Source organism: Microcebus murinus, chromosome 23, assembly GCF_040939455.1.
Source record: "Microcebus murinus isolate Inina chromosome 23, M.murinus_Inina_mat1.0, whole genome shotgun sequence".
NCBI classification, from domain to species: Eukaryota; Metazoa; Chordata; class Mammalia; order Primates; family Cheirogaleidae; genus Microcebus; species Microcebus murinus.
In genome coordinates this window covers 22,723,779-22,736,703 of record NC_134126.1, presented here as the reverse complement: position 1 = coordinate 22,736,703, position 12,925 = coordinate 22,723,779, and positions in this window count along the sequence as shown.

Sequence of the window (12,925 nt, the reverse complement as noted above, 5' to 3'; positions counted from 1 at the left end):
GACAGGGTCTTGTTCTTGCTCAGGCTGGTCTCGAACTCCGGAGCTCAAACAATCCACCTGCCTCGGCCTCCCAGAGTGCGGGGATTATAGGCATAAGCCACCACGCCCAGCCTCAGGCCTGGTTTTGAGTCTCAGTTTCAGAGTTAAGGTGTTACTTTGGGCAGATCATACAACTTCTCTAAGCCTTAGTTCCCTCATCTGTAAACAAGGTAAAGAACAATACCTGTCTTATGGGATGGTTCATGAGGTCTGAATGAGGTATTGCATTTTAAGAACTTTGCACCCTCTTCCTCGTCCGGTCTCATCCTGTCTCCTCTTCCGGTCTCTTCCCCTCTCCTCTTCCGGTCTCTTCCCCTCTCCTCTTCTGGTCTCATCTCGTCTCCTCTTCCCATCTGGTCTCCTCTTCTGGTCTCGTCCAGTTTCCTCTTCCGGTCCCCTCCCATCTCCTCATCTGGTCTCCTCCCGGCTTCTCTTCTGGTCTCGGTCTCCTCCCAGCTCTTCATTCGGTCTCACCTCGTTTCCTCTTCTGGTCTTGTCTCCTCTCCTCTTCTGGTCTCCTCGAGTCTCCTCTTCTAGTCTGGTCTCCTCCTCCTGATCCAAGACTTCCGGTCTTGTCTCCTTTTCATCTTCCGGTCTCCTCCCATCTCCTCATCCTGTCTATTCTCCTCCTTCTCTTCTGATCTCATCTCCTCTTCCTCTTCCTTATCTTGTCTGGTCTGGTCCCGTTTCCTCTTCCAGTCTGGTCTCGTCTTCCTCCTCTGCTCTGGTCTGGTCTCATCTTCTCCTCCTCATCCAGTCTGGCCTCCTCTTCCTCGTCCAGTCTGGCCTCCTCTTCCTCATCTTCCATTTTCCTCCTTCTTCCTCATCCCCTTTCTAAGAGATAGGTTAGAGAAATAAATGGATCAGAAATTCCAGACATTTCCCTGGGATGCAAAAATTTGAAACAACAAAACAATAAAAGTCTTTGATCATAGAACTTCAAGAAAATGTCTGTGATTATCATTTAAATCTATGTTCTTCCTGTTGTTAAAAAAGAAAAGGAAGTTATATACAACCCCCATTGCTAAATTTGACTGACTTAAGAAAAAATAAAGGAAAGAAAAGAAAATAGAAAAGAAAAGAATTATGAGAATCTAGGTCTAATTCCTAGTTCTGACATTAGTTATATTAGCTTATGCAATTAACTAACCTTTTTAAATTTGTTTCTTCCTTTGTGAAGTGGAAATAATAGTATCTATCTCACAGGGTTATTAATATTATGGTGGAGATTTATTATGCTTTTTTTGTTATTCAGTCCTCTCTTTTTTAGCTTTTCATTTTGGAAATAATTCAAACTTACAGAGAAGAGGCAAGAATAAGAATTGTAAAAAGAAAGTCCTTTAGCCAGGTGCAAATACCATGGCCCTTTTTCTCTATATATTTCAGCATCGACTTCCTAAGACTAAGGATATTTTCTTACATCACTAGTGCAATTAATAAATTCAGTAAACGTAACATAGATACAATACTTTTTATCTAATCTAACATTATCTAATATTTCAATTTTGTCAGTTGATCCAATAATATCATTTACATTTTTTCCTGCAAGTCATGATCCAGTCTAATCATCTATTGCAACCTGTTGTCACATCTTTTTCACCTTCTTCAATTTGGAACATTTCTATGCTTTTGACTTTTATTGCATTGACAGCTTTAAGACTATGCAGTTTTTGTTTTTAATAGAATTTCCTTATTTTGGACTGGTCTGATGTTTCTTCATGGTTAGATTCATGCTATAGATTCTCAGCCAGAATATTGCATAGGGAATGTTGTCTCCTTCTCAGAACATCACTTCTGAAGACACACTGGTGGCCATTCAGAAGTTGCCCCCTTCATTGGTCTGTTAATTTTGATCACCTGGATCATTGGTTCAGAGTGTGTTATCACCTGGACAACTGTGCCACGACTCTGTGAGCTGTCCTCCCTAGGCTTTGCCTTACCCGAGTTTCAATAGGGTTTTCCTCTGTATTATCAGGTCAGCTGCTTTTGGGTGTTTAGTACATGGTAAGACTAGTAGACCATGGTCATGAGCCCATTTTTGCCCCCAATTTCACCATAAAATAGGTCTCTTGTTCTCAGGAAGTGTTGCATGGGGTGACAAGGAAGAAGGATAAGGTAGTCTATGAACTCTCAGATGGGGGTACTGTCTGAAGTCCTGTGGCAGGGAAGGCAAACCATATATTATGTTTACATTAACATATGTGTTTATATATTATCCCTTGTGTTTCTCTCTGACCCCATGGTAGGGTAACCATAGGTGCCAGTTTGACAGAAATGGTCTTGGTGTACATCCATTGTCCCTGTGTAATCAATCATAGCACCCCTCTTCACTTCAATTTATTTGGACAATAAATTCTATGGCTAGCCTTCCCCTAGGTGTACCATGACATACTAGCCAGCACTATGCATCCCGACACAGAGCACCCCCCTGCTTGCTCTCCGCCTTGCTGTCTGTTGTGCTGAGTATATCTGCCTTGTCCTTTATGGTTACGTGTTCTTACCCAGCCCCTGCAATTCTGGGATTTGTATCATCTCAACTAATAGTAGGGAGCCTAATTCCATAGCAGCCTTCTCCCTGCCATCAACTATGGACTGCAAGGATAGCAAGGATAACCAGCACCAACACCTCAAAAAGCTCCCTTGCTAGTGTGTTCTTTTTATGTTTTGTTTTTATGAGACAGAGTCTCACTCTTTTGCCCAGGCTAGAGTGCCATGGCATCAGCCTAGCTCACAGCAACCTCAAACTCCTGGGCTCAAGCAATCCTTTTGCCACAGCCTCCCTAGTAGCTGGGACTACAGGCATGTACCACCATGCCCGGTTAATTTTTTCTATATATTTTTAGTTGGCCAATTAATTTCTTTGTATTTTTTAGTAGAGACGGGGTCTCACTCTTGGTCAGGCTGGTTTCGAACTTCTGACCTTGAGTGATCCGCCCACCTCGGCCTCCCAGAGTGCTAAGATTACTAGTGTGTTATCTATTGCCTTATAAGGGAGTGTCCTCTGGCTAATCCAGGGAACCAGCCAGGTGGTGGGTTCTTGAGCCATACATAATAAATTTTTCTAATATTCTTACCTTCCTGAGTCTTTGGACTTCTTCCTCAACACTGCTAAATAAGTCTGGCCTCTCCACTTTGCTTATTTTAGGCCATTTTGAAACCAGGCTTCAAAGAGCCATCCCAGCAAACTACTGATTAGGACAAGCTCCAGGCATCCCTACCAGAACATTAAATCCTGAGCTCTGTATGTGTGTATTAGTCAGTGTATTTATCCAGAGAAACAGAACCAATGGGATACATACATAGATATATGAGGGGAATTATCATGGGAATTGGCTCATGCAGTGATGAAAGCTGAGAAGTCCCACCATATGCTGTGTGCAAGTGGGAGAACCAGCACAGCCGGTGGTATAATTCAGTCTGAGTCCAAAGACCTGAGAACCAGTGGAGCCAATGGTATAATTCTCAGTCTAAGGTCCAAAGGCCCAGGAAGATGGTGCAGGGGCAGCACTGGTGTAAGTCTCAAAGTCTGAAGGCCAAAGAACCTGGAGTTTTGATGTCTGAGGGCAAGAGAAGATGGATGTCCCAGCTTAAAAAGAGGGAGAGAATTCACCCTTCCTCTGCCTTTTTGTTCTGTCTGGGCTGTCAGCAAATTGAATACCTTCCCACATTGGGTAAGGGTAGATCTTCCTTACTGAGTCCGCTGAGTAAGGGAGTCCAATCTCTTCCAGAAACACTCTCACAGACACACCCCAAAATAATGCTTTACCAGCTATCTGGGTAACCCCTAACCCAGTCAAGTTGACACCTAAAGTTAACCATCACGGTAAGTATTGCCAAGTCAGTGAATGCTCCCTATTGAGCTTTCTACCTCACCTCCCCTCAACTATAACATCCTTAAGATCCACTCCCACACACTTCCCCAGCTCCTGCCAAGTTCTGTAATTAGCCACGTTCTGCAGTGTCTTTGGCAGGTGTGCTTTTTCTTCCTGGAGCAGGGCCTTTTCTTCCCAATGTGGGCTGTGCTACGAGCTGACTCTGGGTATTGGCAGAGGCAATAAGGGGGTGGGTCTCGAGGAGAACAAGTCACAGAGAAGGGACGCTTCTTTGGGCAGGAGAGTTCGGGGACTTGAAAGGTCAAGATGATCATCTACCCAGTTCTCCCTATCCTAGGTCTTGGGGTCCCGCCTTTCCCTATCAGGATTCTGACTCTGACATGGCAGCTTGTCAAAGCCAAGCATTTAGTCTCCTTTGCTGTTCTGCTTCCATGTGATCAGATGTTGGGCTCGATTTTAAGATGCTACCGTAGGACTGTAGGAAATAAAGATCTCCTTGAAGTTGCCATAGAGGCCTCTGGTCTTCAGAGCATCATATAAGTTGGTATTTAATGGCTCTGAGCCTGTCATTTTCTGTTTCCATGGTCTCCAGAACCTTATAATTATCATTGTCTCCAAGCTGATTAAGTGCCACAGCTGCTTGATCTCCCAGCCTTGCTCTCCACCCAGTGACCCCGATGAAACCAGGGGAGAGCTGCGGCGCTATTGCATGTCATGGTTTTTGCCATCGCTCTTATCCCCAGCAGAAGGGTCTCTACTCATTTCACACAGGTGGAAAATACAACTCTGAAATTCATCTGGAGGATTTGCTTTCTAGAACTACTTGTGAAACCAGTTGTCTCAGCTCAGTTCCTCCAACAAACAGAATCCGATTGAATACTGATTGGGAAGGCAGCGAGAGTGGGAAAAAGGGAAAGGACGTTGGCTGAGATGAAAAGGAATGCAAGGTGGCGTGTGCTTCACGGCCAGCTGCAAAAAGCCATGGCCGGCTGCTCAGTGGGAATGTCTGCTCCGCTGTGTAGGACGTTATGGACAGGCCATATTAGAAAACATAACTCAGAACAGTGCATAGGAAGGAGGAAGAAAGAGAATTAATCTGCTTAGCTCCTTCCCATCTCACTTCTCATGGGTCAACATGCTCCCCACAGGGAATGAAACCCTAGGTTGCATCATCTAGCCCTGTAGTGGCTGCTCTGGAGCCAGATGCCACATCCTGCAGTGTGGCGTTTCATCTGAGTCCAGACATGCGGCTGGCCAGCCCAGCTGTGCAGCAGCAACCAAGACGGAAAGCCCAGCACTTCTGGGACAGTGGCCAGTCGGTCCCAGGTGGCTGAATGCACCAATTTAGTTGATCATGGAAGTAGCCAGGGGGCCGGATGAAAGGCAAGGTCTAAGGAATGTGAGGAGACATCCGAGATGTGTCTGATACATCTATTAATAGGCTATTAATAGTAATTGTCTTTGTTTTATATGGAAATTTTCAAGCATTCATAAAAATTGAGAAAATCATTTAATGACTCTCTGTACCTATCTTTCATTTTCAACATCTATAAACAGTTTGCAACCCTTTTTTACTGCAACATTGTAAAGCAAATCTAAACACTGGGTCATTTCACCCATAAATACTTCATTATGCATCTCTAACTATAATAATATTTTTATGTAACCACGAAGTGACTATCAAACCTTAAAAAAAAAACAGTAATTTTATAATATTATATAATGCCCAGTCCATGTTCAAATTTCTTTAATAGTCCTGAACAGGTTTGTTTTATTTCATTTTTTGTTTTTGTTTTATAGCTATTTATTTGAAATAGAATTAGAGCAAAGTCCACACATTGTATTTGGTTGCTCACTATGTGGCTCAGACTGGTCTTGAACGCCTGGCTGCAAGTGATCCTTCCACCTTGGCCTCCCAAAGTGCTAGTATTATAGGCATGAGCCACTGCGTCCAGTCTAGCTTATTAGTCTTTCCAAAAAAAAGCGACTTATGGCCGGGTGCAGTGGCTCACGCCTGTAATCCTAGCACTCTGGGAGGCCGAGATGGGTGGATTGCTCAAGGTCAGGAGTTCGAAACCAGCCTGAGCAAGAGCAAGACCCCGTCTCTACTATAAATAGAAAGAAATTAATTGGCCAACTAATATATATAGAAAAAATGAACCGGGCATGGTGGCGCATGTCTGTAGTCCCAGCTACTCGGGAGGCTGAGGCAGCAGGATTGCTTGAGCCCAGGAGTTTGAGGTTGCTGTGAGCTAGGCTTATGCCATGGCACTCACTCTAGCCTGGGCAACAAAGTGAGACTTTGTCTCAAAAAAAAAAAAAGCAACTTATGGTTTTGTTGATCTTCTCTCCTGTAGCTTTCTTTTTTTATTTGTACCCATCCTTTGGTTTATGATTTCCCCCTCCTTCTATTTTCTTTGAGTTTATTCAGTTGCTGTTTTGTAACCTCTTGTGTTGCATGCTTTACTCATGACATTTTAGCCTTTCCTGTTGGAACTAGAAGTGGAATGCTAACTTTAAATATGTGATTCTATCTAGTGATTTGGTAGCACATGGCGAGGAAGTGCACATCATAGGCTGGGAAGATAGAGCCCCAATAGGAGCAAAAACATGTGGTACACAGCTGCTTGGGGAGATTTGCAAATCAGATCAAGTGCCTGCTACTGATTCTGTTGCTTTAAAGGAAGTCGTTGGAAAGAGCCAGAATGTTCGTGAATATTGGTTGTCCCTTGCTGTGTTTAGCAAAGTTTTCAGCAAAAGAGGTGATCACAGGAAAGAATTAATTAATACACCAAAAGTGGAAAGAAATGGACTAAGCCCAGATATTTGGAACTTTGTAATATTGTAGACCCCAAATGGCACAAAGTGAGACTGATAAAAGCTTTAAGTGACTAAGGCCAATTAACACTTCTTACGAAAACAAAGTGATTCAACCTATGGCAAAGATCAGATTAGAAAGATGGACTTCTCACCCAAGCCTGTTATTTCTGGTGGCTTCAAGATAACCATTATTAGTTGAAACTGAAAGGCGAGGGGACAAGGAGATCAATCAAGGCCGAGGATTGTATTCAGGATAGAACTTTGGATGTGCTTTTTGGCATATGGAACTATCTAGAAACAAATAGGTTAGACGCCTACTAAATTTGTGAAGAATTATATAGCCAAAGAAATCACAAATGCAGCTTTTGAAAAAGGCTTTGACTTCTTGAGCTTTAAAATAATTCTAAAGTCTCCAAATTCAAGCCATCCTTATATTGGCTACAGGAGTTCTCCAGCCCCCCCAAGGATTAGGTGCAGATATAAAATGCATGCCCACTGCAGGCACACAGAGGGTCTGGGCAAGGAAGAGCCTCCCCCAAAGAGCAGCAAGGGGCCATGGACAACAAAGGATTAAGAGTCCTTTCAGAGAGCAGAATCGGTATTTAATCAAGGAACTTCCTGCCACTCTGAGGGCAGACTTAATAATGCCTGCTCCTCGGGTTCCCTAACTGATAAGTTTCATTGGCTTCTATATTTCTCTATTTGTATCTTTTATACATAGGAGGGACTTTTCTTTTTCAATTGATGCTGCCCTGTCCTGTTCCACCATTGTATAATCTACAGAGTGGTCACATGATTAAATTCTAGTCAACTGAACTGTGACCAGAAGTGACATGCTCGATGACCAGGCCTGGCCTGTTAAAAAAAAAAACAAAAACCCTCCTACATGCACCCCTCTGCTTTTTTCCCCTTCTGATGTCTGGAATAAAGATGACATTCAGGGAAATCTGTAAAACCATGTGCTAAAAATGATAGAGCCTCTGTCTGAGTCTTGGAATGACTAAGTGCAGGGAACCTGCCCCATCAACTTGCTCATCCCCCCAGTGGGAGCCAAAACATGCCTTGTTGGGTCTATTTGTCACAGCTGTTATGCCACCACTAACTTATACATTATCTAATAAATGTTAATTTCAGTGATCGTCTTTCTCATGTCATTTCTAGTTGGTCCTTTCCCAAATCCAACTGGTCACTTTTTAATATTCTCCTATTCATTGCTGTGTTTTTACTTGCATCTTTTATTTCTGTAAAACTTTTAAACAAAAACATTGTATGTGCTGTATCTAATTTCAGTATCTGAAGTCTTTAGAGATTTAGCTCTAGTTATTTATGCTGACTCTTGGTTTTGGTGGCTTTATTCTTTGTGACTTGATGATTTTTATACATGGGTTTCTGTTGCCTGAGCTCTTTAGGATTCCTTGTGGGCCTGGGTTCAGGGTGGGTTTGTCCAGAAAAGATGTACATTTGCTGCTTCCAGGCCCCTAGGATGTTATCAACCTGGCACCAATTTAAGCGTGATTTTTCAGCTTGGTTTTTTCCTGAACCGTCTGGGTAGTGTAAGTTTAATGCAAGGACAGATAATGTAGTTACAAATTCTTGGAGGAAACCTGAAACTTTTTTATTATTATGCTTTTCCCCATTCAGAGCTGAAGCTGAAATGGACAAGTTAGTTTTGTGGTTTTCCTTTGCTGGCTGGACCTTGGGGAAATTATTTAACCTTTCCAAGTCTCAATTTAAAACTTATAGCATAGGCCGGGCGCGGTGGCTCACGCCTGTAATCCTAGCTCTCTGGGAGGCCGAGGCGGGCGGATTGCTCAAGGTCAGGAGTTCAAAACCAGCCTGAGCAAGAGCGAGACCCCGTCTCTACTATAAATAGAAAGAAACTAATTGGCCAACTGATATATATATAAAAAATTAGCCGGGCATGGTGGCGCATGCCTGTAGTCCCAGCTACTCGGGAGGCTGAGACAGAAGGATCGCTCGAGCCCAGGAGTTTGAGGTTGCTGTGAGCTAGGCTGACGCCACGGCACTCACTCTAGCCTGGGCAACAAAGCGAGACTCTGTCTCAAAAAAAAAAAAAAAAAAAAACCAAACAAAAAAAAAAACTTATAGCATAGATTTCTTGTGAGCATTAAATAACATAATGCATATGAAGTGCTTAGATTGTGCTTAGCATAAATTAGACACTCAATAAATGTCACATTTTGTTTTGCTATTTATATGGCAAAACCTAGACCCAAACAAATCAGAAATAATACAAAACCGTGTAGGAATAGGTGACAATTCACGTAGTTCATATACTATTATGGAATATATGGAAAATATCCTTTGGGGAAGTGAGAGCTTAGGAAGCTATTCTATTTTGCTGGGACCCTCTTCTCCCCAGGAAAGACACTTAAGTCCCTTGTTTGGCATTCTATTCTGCAGTAATTTTTTTTTGAGACAGTGTCTTGGGTCTTACTCTGTTGCCCAGGCTAGAGTACAGTGGTGTCATCATAGCTCACTGCAACCTCAGACTCCTGGGGTCAAGTGACCCTTCTGCCTCAGCCTCCTGAGTAGCTGGGACTACATGTGCACACCACCATGCCCGGCTAATCTTTCTTTCTTTCTTTCTTTCTTTCTTTCTTTCTTTCTTTCTTTCTTTCTTTCTTTCTTTCTTTCTTTCTTTCTTTCTTTCTGTTGTTTTTTTTTGTTTGTTTTTTGTTTTTTTTTGTAGAGAAGGTGTCTTGCTCTTGCTCAGGCTGGTCTTGAACTCCTGGCCTCAAGCAATCCTCCTGCCTCGGCCTCCCGAAGTGCTAGGATTGCAGGCGTGAGCCACCTCACCCAGCCCTCTTCTGCAACCTTAAAGCAACACCAGGATTGATGAATCTCATGATTTAAAGAATATTAGTGTTGCAATTTAGTAACAAAGTCAATTCACTAATTCAACACAGTGTTAACTTCTCTAATCGGGCCCTGAACATATGGTTTGAACCCCTATCAGCCCCATATGGTGTGTGCATTAGTTTGCTAGGGCTGCCATACCAAAGTGCCACAAATGGAGTGTGGCTTAAACAGAAGTTTATCACCTCACACTCTGGAGGCTGCAAGTCTGAGATCCAGGCGTGAGGGGGGCCATGCTCCCTCTGAAGATGCCAGGGAAGGACCTGTGCTAGGCCTCTCTGCTGGCTTCTGCTAGTTCTTTGGCTTGTGGCAATGTAAATCACATCTTCACATTGAGTTCTCCCCGTGCACATGTCTGTCTGAGCATCCAAATTCCTCCTTTTTAAAAGGACATCAGTCATATTGGATTAGGAGACCGACCTAGTGTCGTTTGACCTTATCTTGACAAATTGCATCTGCAATGACCCCGTTTTCAAGTCAGATCACATTCTGAGGTACTTCCCGGAGGTGAGAACTTCAACATCGGAATTTGGGGGGAGGGGCACACGATTCAACCCAGAACGAGGCGGGCAGCGTTGCCAATGGAGGTAGGAAGAAACTCTTCCAGTGCCTGCCTGCCAATGCCTACTCCTGCTCCCTGTTAGATTTTTTTCTTCCCCTCCCCCCCACACCCATGGCTTGTTTCAAATGTATGTCCCTGTCCCTGCAACCGCAGTAATTTCTCAGGCTTGACTCTCGGGCGGCGAGATGTGCTGAGAACAGATGTCTCCAGACCTGTTTGTGTCACTGTCTCAGAGTCAGGCGAAGGCTCAACTAAGATGCAGTGGGAACTTACCATGCATTTTCACATACCTCGCCTCTCTGGCTCCTCGCACTATCCCGCTAGAATAGTATCATGCCCACTTTGTGAAGAAAATAAGGCTCATGGATGTTGAGTAACGTACCCAGAATTGCACCATCAGTACATGGTGGAGCTAGAAATATGATCCATCAGAGTAGGATTCTTGTCTTATTTATTCTCATGACCCCAAGCAGCTGGCACTTGAGTAATGAGATGCTATTTGAACCCAGTTCTTCTCATTCCAGACTTTTCCACTACATTTCTCTGCTATACCAGTAAGTCATGCCAATGAATGGAAGTGAGCATGTTCTCAGAGGTAGAGCATCCAGTCACCATGTGTCTTGTTGCAAGGCTAATTTCGAATTAGCCTTGTCTCACTATATATATATATATATATATATATATATATATATATATATATATATATATATATGACTGTATCACTTATTAACTACCAGAACTTCCAAAACCCATAATCTATATGGCCTGGGTTCACTTGAGGGTTGTATAACACAAAATACATAAGGAAAGAAAGAGCAAAGTTGGCTGGTTCATGCAACTTCGTGCAACTCTGAAATGCAGAGGATTCTGGGAAAATAAAACAAACAAGCAAAAACCCTCTGCTCTCAGTGCCTTAAGTAGGACAGCACAGTTCATTTCAGAAGCTGCCTTGCCACCTCTTTGGAGAAGTAGCCACAGCTCCCAACTGTCTTCTTATGCTCTGTCACTTGGCTCTCTGCCCGTCCCACCTCTGGGGAAGAGGAGAACAGAAAGTTGAAATATTGGAGAAGAACAACAAAAGCTTTCCCCCTCAACTGTCAGGGAGTCCTGAGGTGCTAGGAGGCAGGAAGATGAAGTGATAACCCTCACTGGTCCCTAGGATTTTTATTCAGGTAGGGGAGGACCCAGGCCCTGGTTTAACAGGGCGATTGTAGTTGTCCGGACTTGGCCTGAGCGGGGACAGTGGGAAGTGATGCCAGGGAAGGTGACCCTTGCCAGACATTCTTTGATGTTCACCAACTGGTCTGTTCACTCGAGCTTTGAGAGCTCAGTTTTTTCCTGAGGGATTGTCAGGTCAAATTCTCGTCCTCTGCGCGAAGGTCTTCATTCTGAAATTCTAGTCTCCCGGACTTGGAACTCTGGGGAAATGTGGAGAAAGGGACGGATTTGAGAGATGAATGCCAAAAGAAAGGAGGAAGAATGTTCACGATAAGAAAGTAGATCGCTCTGAGGCATGTTTTCTTTTAATCAGGAAATGAAAACTGAAGCAATTATATGGTGAGGGGATAATTTCCTTTCAATTTCCTGATTATTTTCAGGTGTGTTTGTTCCACTAGAATTATTCAGATAATTTCCCTAATTGGCCCATTTCCTTTGTCTATATGGACCTAAGTTATTATTCTCATCATGGAATTTGATGGGCTCTGTCTTGGGGAGCAGTGTAGGGCTAGGTCCAGAATCCAGGTCCCCTCACCCAAGTCCTGGCTCTCAGCTGCACACTGGGGGGGTCTCTGCTGGCACTGCCCCCACCCCCACCCATCTGTGGAAGAGAAGTTCCAGTCCCATGACAGGCAACTTGTAGGGTTAAGCATCCAGAAACCGATTTGCCATTAGTGGCTCTTTGGCAGTTGTTTCCTTAATTTGAAGTTCACTTGGCACAACTATAATAACAGTGTCACTCTCTCAAAGACAGCATGCTGGCCTGGAGTTTAGACAGGAAAGATCTTATCTCCAGGATCTTAAGTATCTGCGAGAAACGAAGTCAAGGAACCACAGAACTTCAGAGCTAGAACAGAACTTGGAGAGTGAGAGAGAGAGAGATCTGCTCTCCTCTTTCCAGAAAGAGAAGCGAAGGCCAAGAGCAGGGGAGTGACTTGTCCATGGGCACCCAGTTCAGCCAAGTGACAAACCTGGACCCAGTCCAAATGTCAGCGGTCTGGTGCTCTTTCCACCTCATCTTGCTCTTCTCTTTCTTAAAAAAAAAAATAAGAAAGAAAAGCAAAAAGACACCTTTAAGCAAAAGGTGTTTCAGCAGTGAGGATGGGAGGGCCACCCGACTCTCCGTGGATGGTGAGTCCCCTCCTCTAACTCAGCGGCTGTGGCAGAACACGCAAGGCCTGACTGCCCTCCTGGGTTTTGCTGTTGCCTATCGGCTTGAGTTTAAAGGGACTTTATTAACCGTGATTAATATCAGAGGATCCAAGAGGACATCAACATCAAGGATCCAGAGGATCCTTGTTAATTTGGGGACATTTGCAATGTAGGGTCTAATTTTTGCGCGCAAGTAGGAACAGTCCCTGCCTGAACCACACATGATCCCGGCCAAGGCAGGTGCCTGTCCAGCCCTGCTCAGGGCATTTCTGGGGTGGCTTTGCTTCTCCTCTGCTCCCCACCGTTGCAAACCCTTGCAGTGCCACGACCCCCGGGGGAAACTCGATCTTAAGTCCCATGGACAAACGCTCCAGCCCCGCGGGGCTCCCGGGACACTACCGCTATCGGATTTCGCGTGGCC